At 31.9% G+C, this 12,168-nt stretch overlaps 1 protein-coding gene across 2 annotated transcripts in view; it reads right to left on the bottom strand.

The window, feature by feature from the left end:
• The window catches only part of LOC130893694 (uncharacterized), a 700,192-nt gene that overhangs the window by 659,199 nt on the left and 28,825 nt on the right, over positions 1-12,168 (bottom strand). Inside the window, exon 2 of one of the 2 annotated variants that reach the window (XM_057800002.1) lies at positions 5,830-5,870. The exons of the other annotated variant lie outside the window; for it this stretch is intronic. The gene's annotated coding sequence lies outside the window, so the exon portion shown is untranslated. The remainder of the gene's footprint in view (positions 1-5,829; positions 5,871-12,168) is intronic. 2 annotated transcript variants of the gene reach the window in all.

The raw sequence follows: 12,168 nt of genomic DNA, 5'->3' as shown, positions 1-12,168 counted from the left end.
ATAACTTTAGAATATAATCATGAACCCCTGATAATTTGATCGAATTATTGCATTGTTCTCAGTTTTTAACAATGATACAAAGTTTAAATTAGATCTGATCACTCAAAGTTGGGCACAATCTAGACAAAAAAAACGGTTACAGGTAGTTATATAGGTGAAATTATTAAAAGCATGTTAAAAACAAAAGAACATGTTCTTATTAGTATCCTATTCATGTTTATATCATAAATTTATAATATACAGAATCTTGTTTCATATTTCTATCAAATTAGTAAGCAAGAGGCTCTTGACTCATTGTAATAATAAAAAGTAGGGTCTTGTTATGTCTGGTCAGCTTAATAACCCACCGGTCTCCAGTTATTTTATACTCAGGCAACAACAAACCGGTTGGTAGTCGCAGAACGAAAATTACACTGGTAATTATATGCCTTCTTTTCAATAATTAATATTAAAATATCCGGTAATAAATAGACAAACGAAGACAATGACGAAAGAATTTGTTGGATAAAGATAACGAACAATACGTTGTCGTTTCCTGTGCTTTATTTTTCTCTGAATGCTTCGCATTGTTTAATTTGAAAAAATAAGGTAGACACCCTTTCGAATTAGTCATTTGTTAGCAGTATTCACAGAGAGCAGCTCTATGAGAATTTCGATAATAATAAATCAATATTGCTACGGAAATCCTAAAAAACAATAATAAAAAGTTAATTTATATTTTTTATAATGATGGATAAAAAATGATTTATTTTCTGTGGTCAATTGGAATACAATAGTATAGTAGATCAAAAAACAGCACAACACAACACAAAACACAAAATTTTCGTTTCGAATTTTTTAATGTTTTGCCGTACTTGAGAAAAGACTAATTTCTAGAATAATTCATTTGAAAAAAAACCTATTTTTCTGTAAAGTGTATTATGAATGTCAAAAATGAAAAAATGTTAGTGTTATTGAAAAGTTGGTTATAATTAACATTTACGTCAATACACAAAATTTCGAAATCAGTCAAGTATAGTCTTGAATTTTTATTATAATAAGAAATGCACACTTGGCTTATTACTACTAGCCTAACAATAATAATTGTAATTGATCGAAATGCGCCAGTTATTTTTAATTTTATTATTTCACTACCATTCGGATTGTATTCTTAGTAATACTAAATTTGTTTTAGCCATTCCTATAGAAAAAAAGTAATTATTGTGATCTAGTAGGGCAGTATCTCACACTAATTCTTCCCAAACCATCTTTCAACCAACTGATTATTATCCTTTGTGTCGAATAAGTGAGTCAGTAGAATATTTCACAGAATATTCAACATAAAAAATAAGCATTCTTGGGAAAATAAAAACTGAAGATAACAATGTCATTCAATTTAAATAATCCGAAAGTTTGTTAACATTTGGTAACACATTGTTTATAATATAGAGGGTGTCAATGTTCACATCTTTATTAGATGGCCATACAAAAAAAGCCCTAATAATCGAAGTGTAATAGATGCAAAATATTGTCACACTACAGTTTCACATTTTTCCCACGCAAAAATTTTGCCATGGATTTGAATAAAGAGTAATCTGATGGAGCGGACTAAATGCTGGATGTGGTAGAAATTCAATACCACCAGCTTCTTCGATCTTATTAGCGCAATTTTCGCAGTATTTGGTTTTTCATTATCATTTTCCTTGCTCTTCGCGGTGGCTTTGAACTTATGTTTTCAGTCATGAATTTCATATTTGTTGCACTCTACACTATTTATCCTAAAAACGCACTGCGGAGTCAATAAACAAAGAGAGAATGCTACAAAGAATTTGAAGCAATTGTACTCTTCATAGTATTAGACTAGTCAAATTGCAAACCGACATTACACCCTCTGTAGAATAGTGGTGGCTATATTCACTGACTGCCCTACCAAGAAATATATCTACAAATGATATAATCAGATGTAACCGAGGTCCTTAAGCAACTGTAAAGAATTTGACAGATAGAATATTTAAGTATCCTTTTTTGTCTTTATAATATAATGAACTATTGTGATTTTTAAAAATAACGAACGAAATGAAAGAGGAGTCGGAGATAGATAGACAGACAGTATGAACTCATTACATATTTTTAACCTAATGTACCTCAAACACAGTTTACGGTTACTCACTTCGACATAAAATTAATAACTATTCCTTAACGACACCTTAATGTTTATTTTCGTTATCAAACACACCGAGTGAATGGAAATTAAGCTGGTAGTAACGTAAGTCGATTGCTAATGGACGGCTCAATAGAATAGTATATTACACTACAATGGACGAAAGGACGAACGGGAATCATGACGCCCAGGACCAAAATTTAAACTTTCCGCCCGGGTAATGTATAAGATTCTTCTTCACACCTCGGTCGAAGGTATGTACTTTTTTGCATGGACGAAAGTTAAATATTTACTTTCGTCTCGGGGATCAAGACTCGCAGGACTGAAAGCTCAACATTTGGCCCTGCTATTAGGGACGAAAGTACATACTTTTGATAAAAGTATGTACTTTAATATTTTATTAATATGTTGGTGATATTGATCATTTTATGAAATCCTGCCAACTTCATAAAATTATACAACGATCCCTTCTTAGTTCTTCATTGTTGTTTAATGTTAATTGAACTGTGAATATATTTAACGATATAGTGAAGTCAAATTAGACTTTATTCAAAATAAAAATCAATATGTGGATGCAACATGTTTTTTCTTGTTCAGTACGCCAATACTGTGAGAAATTAAGGTCATAACTTTTGGCGGAATTTTTTTTCTCTGTCTAAGGGTCAAAGTATGGTTTTTCTCATTTTGCGAAAAATATTTCTTTCAAATTAGTTGAAAACTATTGTAATAGGTCATCATAATTTTTATGGCTACATCAAATTATAATATATATAAAAGAATAACTAAAAATTCGGGAATTGATTTCTAGGGAAAGTTAAATTTTTCATCCTATAATATTTTGAAGTTAATAATTCAGATTTAGGGCAGCGTGCGTTTTTTAAAGTCATAGGGTATATTATAGCTTTAACCTAAAAAAAGCGATATACTTCTCATTGAGCTATTGAGCTAAAAATTTCTAGGAAAGAAGCTCTATCCCGTGTCAATATGACATTGCTCTCATTCCTGCAATAATTAGCTTTAAGAAAAATTGTTTTTAATTGTAAAATGGATTTCAGCAATAAATAATTAAGTTATTGCAGAAATTGCAGTATGATACAAAATTTTTATTGCAAGAATCCATTTAGTCGTCTGTTTAATTTGCGACATAAATAATTGAAGATGATTCAATCAAATGATGACGCTAGTTGTTTTATTTGCATAGAATTTATTTTCTTTTATCGTTTTTGAAATTTTGTTTTCCATAAAAAAGGTAAAAAAGGGCTCAGTTCACGTCTGGTACCCTGTTTAAACCAATACATTTTTCTCGTCTATTTACGTTTTATAATTTCATATTCAGTTGTAGCAAGTTAACGAGGTATTATAATGATTTTGTTGTAAGTTCTGCATCGTTCTAAATAATGGCGTATAATGCCGTCCAATTTATAATAATTCGATTATCTTTTAACGAATACTTTGTCGATATACAAATTTTTAAAAGTAGTTATAAAAATAATATAGTTTTTATAACAATGAGGTATCTGCGCCTATGTTAAATCAAACAAAATTGTTGGCAAGGGATTTTATAATCTGCAATTGATATTGGAAGAATTATACATATCCCGCACCTGTTTTCACATTAATCGATTTTGATTCTAATAAACTGTTCTCTCTAATTTATATTTGGTTAAAGTGTTAATACCGGAATTCCTATGTTCTAACAAAATACCAAATATGTAATTCTATTTCCTCTATCTATTAAAATTACAACAAAATATATATTTGTGTAGTGACACATAATAAAGGCGATAAAATTAATCGTAAACCGACAATTTTTAAAAGTATGTCATGACACAATATCAACGTACCCCATTAAAATTTATGATGTGCACGTTTCCTATCGAAATTGTAGAATTCAACAAACCGTACTGAAAAAGACGAGACAGAATATTCGAAAATTAGTTTTCCTCTCTTCTGCTGAAGTTTCCACCAACTTGTTATATATTTTTTTTGGAATTATCGATGAGAGAGCAGTGGCAGCCGCTAGCAGACATGTCGATTCCGGTTAGTAAGAAAACTTCCGGTCACCTACTTCCGGTTGAAGTGCAGTGGAATTAAATTGGGGAAGCACGTACCTTAACGTTATCTGAACAAATTCCTGACTCAAATAGAGCAATAGAAGATTTGGTTTCGGATTGTAGGAGTAATTTTTTAAACTAGAAAAAATTTAAGTTTCTTCTATATGATTTCATTCTTCACATTTGCTAAATTACGTATTGAAGTTCATCTGTTCTTAGCTTATCATAGAAAGAAGGTTATAGATGAAAAAACTGTGATTATTTTTCAATATATTCTCCCCTTAATTTCCATACATTTTTCATAACGTCAAAATTTCGTACACCGCCTGTTTAATTTCATCGTCACTGTTAATTATTTTACCCCTTAACATTTTCTTCATCTTTGCGAATAAAAAATAGTCGTATGGCGCCAGACCAGGGCTATATGGGGATGTTTTATCTTAGTGAAGTCATTTTTGTGTACAGTAGCCTTGGAAAGCGAAGTAGTGTGAACTGTCATGAAGCAAGCGCACAATTTGCTGATTGCTGAATTGCCTCCTTTGCGATAATTTTTTGACGCAACTGCGACGTGTAAGTCATAGTAATATGTCGCGTTCACGGTTGTAATTAATACCTTAAAGTAAATTAAAAGGATACACTCGCAGACCCAAAATATTGTAGCTATCACTTTTTTGGTGCTTTTCGTGACCTTTGTTTCATTTGGCACGAACTCTCCTTTCCGGAGCCACTACATGATATCTCTTTTGGATGGATTCATCGTGAAGATCATAATTTCATCACACGTTGCAACTGATCAGATTACACTTTCTTGACTCTCGCGGCAAAGCTCTCAAAATCGCTCACAACATTCTATTCGACGATTTGCTTAAGTTAAACCTTCACCGTTCACGGTAAGCATAGAAAGGTACTACTCTTTAGCTACGACTTTTTTGTTTAGGGATTTGATTTACTCCCAATGGCTCACAGTTTTTGAGATATTTTCAAATAAGTTATATTTTCTTAAATTTTAATCAATATTTATAGTGAAGATACGTCTTTAATGGAATAAAATGAGTACGTTTTACGTCTACTTTAGGAAATATAACCTATTCTATACTGAAAAATTCTAAAAAATCGAGTTTTCTAGAAAAAACATTACTAAATAAATGAGTGATGGCTGGAGATATAGTTTAATTTCAGTAGTTTAACTGGTGAAAGGAATCGCAAGTAATACATAAATTAGTAGTAGTCTATTTAAAATTAGGATAAGTGGCGAATGAATAAAATAATTCAAGGAGACACTATATGATCAACAGCAAAAAGGATTTATTGTAGTTCTCCTAAACTTTAAAAACAGATACGATTTTAATTGAAAATACAGACGTTGATATATTCATTATCACAGTCGGAATATGAATTATAAATTGAATTACTATTTATCTCAAACTAAAATAACTAAAATTACTATTGTAAATCAAGTTCCTATTGGTGTATTTGGTGAATTTTCAAACTGCTATAAGTTACTGCGTTAAGTACGATATTGGACGTACGTTGTAGCAAATGCAAGACCTGTCAAACGAGTTTAAAATATTATAGTTCAAAAATAAGTATTCGGCAAACACATAATAGTTATTTATGTAACAAGTGAGTAAATACCTTTTTTCACGAGTAGGACGGTTTGACTCCAGCAGCAATTCCTACGAGTGAAAAAAAAAGTTACAACTATATTTATCAAACATTTTTCTAATTTTTATATCACTTCCAAAGAATAAGATATATTTGTTCGATATGATTTTATGGAATCAAATCTCTATCCATAGAGTCATCGTTTCACATTGAAAAACGAAAAATAGACTCTCGAAGCTAAATTTGGAGTATATGAGATCTATTAGGAGGTTTTTTCTCATCAAGTCTGATAATTTTTTATTGAGTCTTTTTATTGATAGTCAATGTGGTTTATTGCGTGCTTGAAAAACAGTCACATCATGACTTTATTTGATGCAAACCCATCTTGAGCTTTTTTGGACTCAACGCATTGTTTCGTCGCCCCTTTGGTCTCAGATGTATTGTGGTGGATCCAGTTACAAAAACACACATAATCTGATCCAGATTGCCACACAATTTTACGAAGCCAAATAATTTGTAAGAATTGGACCCTAAAAGAAGATCCGGGTACTCTTGATTTGTCTTGTGAAGTGAGGGTTTAGGAAGATGTATTCATTGTAAGTCAAACTATAACATGATAACTATAGATTTAAACTTACAAATCTGTGGTATAATTATTTATTATATACAAACAAAACTATTACGATGAAGATTTGATGTCAACAAGCAAAAACTAGTTTATGGTGGATAGTTATCACTGACAGAATCAATGATGTATGTATGTCTAATAAGTTTGTTTTTTTTTATGTTATATTCATCAGACGCTTCAAAAATTCAACATATTTCCGTTATGAATAAATTAACTTTTGTTGGTAAGTTAATTGGCTCTGCATGTGATGATCTTCATTACCGAAGGAAATTGATATTTAAAAATGATTTTTTCCAATTTCGAATTCAGTGTCTAAGACTGAAGCAATTTTCGACGAATTAATTTACTGACGGAAGTTTTATATTATAATTAAATTGTTAATGATTTTATTGAGGTAATGAAAAAATACAGTGTAGGTCAAACTTTTTACGATTTTTTAAGCTAAATAATGATTTTTTTTGGAGCAGTTTAATTGAAGTTAAAAACCTCCAGTTTTTGAAGGTTTCCTCTATAAAATGGTTAGTGCTGAGTAAAATTGATGTAGGAGACAATAACAAGTTGAAAGATTGATTTGTGAGTGTCCATAAAATGAAAGTAAGCTTTGCTAAGAAAATGATAATAGTTAACGATGTTAAGAACCAACACTACAAAAATATGGAACTAAAAATAAAGGGTACCGTTTGTACAAGAGAAGATAGTATACAATAGGGGGTCTTACAGCTTTCTTTGCCGCATTTCTTTTCTACACTTTTCAATCTATCCACTAGTTTCCTAGATAGCTCTATCTTTCATATTTTGTATTTTGTTCTTCCTTCCAGATCCTTGAGGGTCTTACTCGTCTCCTTCTATTCTGCGGTTGATACATTAATGCTTTCTTCGACTATCTGTTCCGCTCCATCCTCATCACATGTCCTTATGTCCTTACCAGAGCAGTTGCTTAGTCTGTATTCTCTCTGAAATCGTATATACTCGACCTGTTCTTCTTCGTATATCTTAATTTCGTATATTTTCTGTTCTGGATATCCTGCACGATCTTCTTAAGTAGTAAATTTCTACAGCCTCTATATTTTTCTCCTGTCTATCTGTTAATTGCCAGCACTCACATCATCACGTTTAAATAGATTTCACTATGACTTTGTATAATGTCATTTTTATGTTTAGGTTAATTTTTTCTGGTCACAACAATGAGTTTAGAATTTGTGTAGCTTTTTTCCCTCGTTGCACTCTATTTTTTATATCGTATTTTGTTGTTTCCTCTTCGGAAATTATGCTTCCTAGGTTTATCGGTTTGTCTACATCTACTGGTATAAATAATATACCTCGTTTCCCGTGTTAAAACAATTTGCGAACAAGCACATTACCATAGGCCATATTTCCGTAAGCTTTAACGGCTGACATCAGTTTTCATTGATAGAATTTGAATATATTGTTCGATTAGTAGATTTGGAGCACTAGTAATGATGCGTAATATCTTATTCTGGAACCATTGTAACGTTTCAAGATTTGAAACACTGACTTTATGCTACAACAGTATGAGCTATTTTTATATAGTTTTGTGAATCGGCAGCTTATTTTACATATTTAGTTGAGATTGAGATAACGACTAATACTGTTTTTATTTTAAACTATTTTCTTTTCATATATTTCTAAATTGTGGACGAACCCACCACGCAGAAATTTACATTATTGGACTACCAAAAGCATTAAACAACCGAAAAGTCGATGTAACACAGCGTTTTTTTTTTTTTTTTATTTGATGTAATGATTTTCAGAAATAGACATTTTTTAATTCAGATATTTCTTCCTTGTTTAGATATGTGATCAAAAGCACGATTGTTTTTAATTCACTCATATATATGTCATAGTTTGATCAAATTCACTAAGACAAGTCTTCCTCATTTTCTTCTGTTTGCCTCTTCAGCATGAAAGAACGAACGAGAAGAGAAGAGAAAGAACATTAAACTCTATTTATTCTTTTATTATATTTCCAGTATTTCATAGTTCCACTAAAACCTGTGATTATTGTTGTCAACTTTTATTGTCCCTCTTTCTTCATAACTGATAATCGAGACTTTTTCTTTTGCACAAATTAATATCCTCTCGTTTTAATACCGTTACCCAACATCCATAATTTTTATTTTACTACTGTTACTCATATTCAATACCTCAATCTTTTCACCTTCACTTGTTATATCCACTACCATTGGATCGACAGAAGAAGATTTAACGAAGTCTTTTCTTAATTAGTTTAATTATATTAGTACGCCAATGACTGAAATGAGTTATAACAGGAATTATCAAAGGAAAATCTTCGATTGATACTTGTATTTTTTACTCTATTGTGATCCAAATAAAATGATTGGCATCCATTGTTTCTCTACACAAAACGTTTTTATGTTTTTGAAAATCAATTTCCGTTTCAAATAGATCGTACCACTGGGTTTTGTTAATGGGAATTTTTTATTTTGTTAGAAATTTCCCAATAGCGGTCGGCTTAGCAATATAATTTTAAAAAATATTTTCACTAGAGCTTTGTTTAGTCTTCGCTAAAAGCTGAAATTTTGAAATAATTATATAATTCATGATGAACATCAGCAAATAGAAATTATGAATTGATATATGCTTGGCAACGTGGTTTGTATGTACCTATGTAATAAAGGTGTAATGTTCACCATAGGATTATCTATTGTGTCTCCACATCTTGCTAAGGCACTGAGGATCGTCATTGTTTACTCCTAATCTATAAATCCCAATCTTCTTAGAAAGTTCAAAATGTGAGATGGCTCTAGCTGCTAGAGATCATCGCTACCAGGTGTAATGCTTCGTAATTTCGTAGTCTCTCACACTTCAAGGTGGATAGAAGTTTTGTTCTCCACGTAACAGAATCTGCTAAACCGTCTTCAAGTTTTCATTGACGCCAGAATGTCCCGACACTAACAAAAGTCTTGTGGTAACGTGGTTTAATAAATTCAGTGGTTTTCAGTGGGTCCAACAATATGTGTGACGATAACGAAAATATGAATTTCTTAGGACTAATAACATCGATTATAAAAAGAAAGTCGTGAAAACGGTTTGGAAGATTAACGCGAAGCTTCTGTAGAAAAAGTATTTTCAAGATTTTGATCAAAAAATAAACATTTAAACACATAGATTTCGAGGATGCCAGGAATACACGAACAGTCCAAAGAATGCATTCTGTAATACCTGCTCAGGTACTCCTACTGAGTTAATACGAAATATCTTTGAACTGACTATACTCAGATTATATAAAATATACTGTACGAAATGGCAAGCCTTGCGAATACGAGCACGTTATAATGAAAAATTCTGAGTAAGGAATAAGTAGAAACGACAAACTTAGATGTTCAGTTTCCGCATATAAACTAGTTCTGAATCCAATTATATTCTCAACTTTTCATGGTTTCAGCATCTCTATGATGCTATATGCTCTATATTTTGACGGTAAATACACTTTTAGTAAAGAAAATTTTTATATATTGGAGGTTAAATTGAAGAGGAAGTTGGTGTTGAAAAATATTTGTCACATATTTTATTTTTGAAATATTGGACATGGAATATTCAACTTCATATAATAATAGTTGGGAATATCGGACGTGTTAATTTATTACGAGGTCTGATAATTACGTAATGATATTAACATGAACGCTCAGCGTGTACACGTCCTAATCCGTCAAGATGTAGTTTAACAGTTTGAAGGATAGCAAATATCAATCACGAAATTTTCAAGCAGATTTTAACTTAATACTTCGAAACGAGAAAGCTCTATGCAAAAATGGTAAATTTCAAAAGACTGTTTGGATCATGCAGAGAGAGATCCTATGCTGCTTGATCGTTGAATTACTATGAAAATTGATTTTTTCCAGTAAGACACAGCATCAACTCCAGCTATTATCAAATGTTCCAAGATCAAATAAGCTCGCATGAACAAGTAGGAGGTCAAAATATGCTTCTTTAACAGCATCGAATTGGTCCATAAGGGTTTGGTTCACCTTTTCAAAATGTTAATCACGACATTGCCATTGCGCGTTGAGTAAGACATAGTTATAAGCTTCCAAGACGATTCTAGTGTTACCACAGTCACCATATTCACCAGATAATGGTGCCTTCATTATTTTCAAAATCGAAAACATTGGAACAGTATTTTGAATCTATTGAGGATATCCAAATACCATGGTTGCTACATAAATTTTGAGATCGACAAATAAAAAAAAATATTTATAATTGGATATGGCTCTCCGTTAAGAGTTAAGATCAATATACGAATTCGAATGTCAAAGCATTTTTTCCATTCCAATTGAGGTACCTCGAAAATCTTCAGATGTAGAAAAACATTGACCTCGCAATTTAATTTTTGATATGCGGGAATTAGAAAGAAATCATTAAGGATGTGTAACCCATCAATTCGATGTTTTGAATGCATTTTAAACTAATGCGTGAACGCTCGCATTGTCGTGGTGGAGAATGATTCGTCTTATGCGATTGCTTGTTTATTGCTGGTTTATCATTTAGAGCGTTCTACGTTGCCCTCATGGAACGGTGGCAACAATCCAGTTATTCCGAAAAAACAGGTAATCAACTTTTTTGGGTTTGACTCGTCGTGAAACACCTATACATGTTATTTAGTTTCGAGTTCATATGCATTGATCTATTATTCGTCGTCTTTCACGATCTTCCTGACGTCTTATGAAGCACTGCGATTGAATTTTTTCAGCATTTCTTTATACCAATCGACACGAGTTTTTTTTTGAGCGACTATCCAATGCGAACAAATCTTTTTCACAGCCAAATGTTCATTCAATATTGAATGTAAGTATACGAGTGGAACTAATGCCCAAGTATGCCTCAATCTCCCGGTATGTCACAGCGTACAGCATCTATGTTTTCTGGCACAACAGTCGATTTTGGACGAATTTCCTCTATCGTTGTGCGACCACGATCGAAATCGGAAAACCAGCGAAATTCAGTGGCTCGAGATAGTGCATAATCACTAAAATTCGAAGCGATTTGATATACTGCTGTTAGTTTAATCCATGTCGAAAGAATCATCGCAAGAAAATGTTTGCGGCTTAATTCTATTTTTTGACCAAGATGAATATTTCAAAAATTCTGTAAACAACATAAATAGTACTCGTACGACAACACGTTCTGAGTACATTCACTATTAAAATGTCACACGGTATTTCAAAACTTAAGTAGCAACCCTCGTCTCTGTAGCAAGGGTACTGTAGAAGATTTCTGTCAAATACTTGAAGAATTGTCTTGAAAAATAGTTGCAGCCGGTGTATTAGTAATTACTTTAAGAGAGAGCTTCGTCGAAATAAATATGGAAATAGCACGTTTCCATAATTGTTTTCACTTAACGCTTGCAAAATTCATCACCTAAATCTAAAACAGAAATGAAAAAACCTAAAGATTGAGAAAATATCAGATGGATGAGGATTCACAAATCAAAATCAGCTGAGATGTTTGCAACGACAAATAAGGTTTCAAGAGATGATGGAAAAGTCAGGAAAAAACTCACATCACTAAATAAATAGAAGAGGCTTATTTGATTTACCATACCATACCATAATTCCAACGGTACAAGGTACATGTTCCGGACAAACGAAAAGTTTTATATTATGTCGCTCACCTCGACCTCTTTTCATCCTCTTTCGATTATCATACATATCTAGACAGAGCCAACATTCATAACTGAAATCAATAGTTTTCCAAATATT

This window comes from Diorhabda carinulata, chromosome 5, assembly GCF_026250575.1.
Source record: "Diorhabda carinulata isolate Delta chromosome 5, icDioCari1.1, whole genome shotgun sequence".
Taxonomy (NCBI): Eukaryota; Metazoa; Arthropoda; class Insecta; order Coleoptera; family Chrysomelidae; genus Diorhabda; species Diorhabda carinulata.
This window is presented reverse-complemented; position numbering and strand designations above follow the sequence as displayed.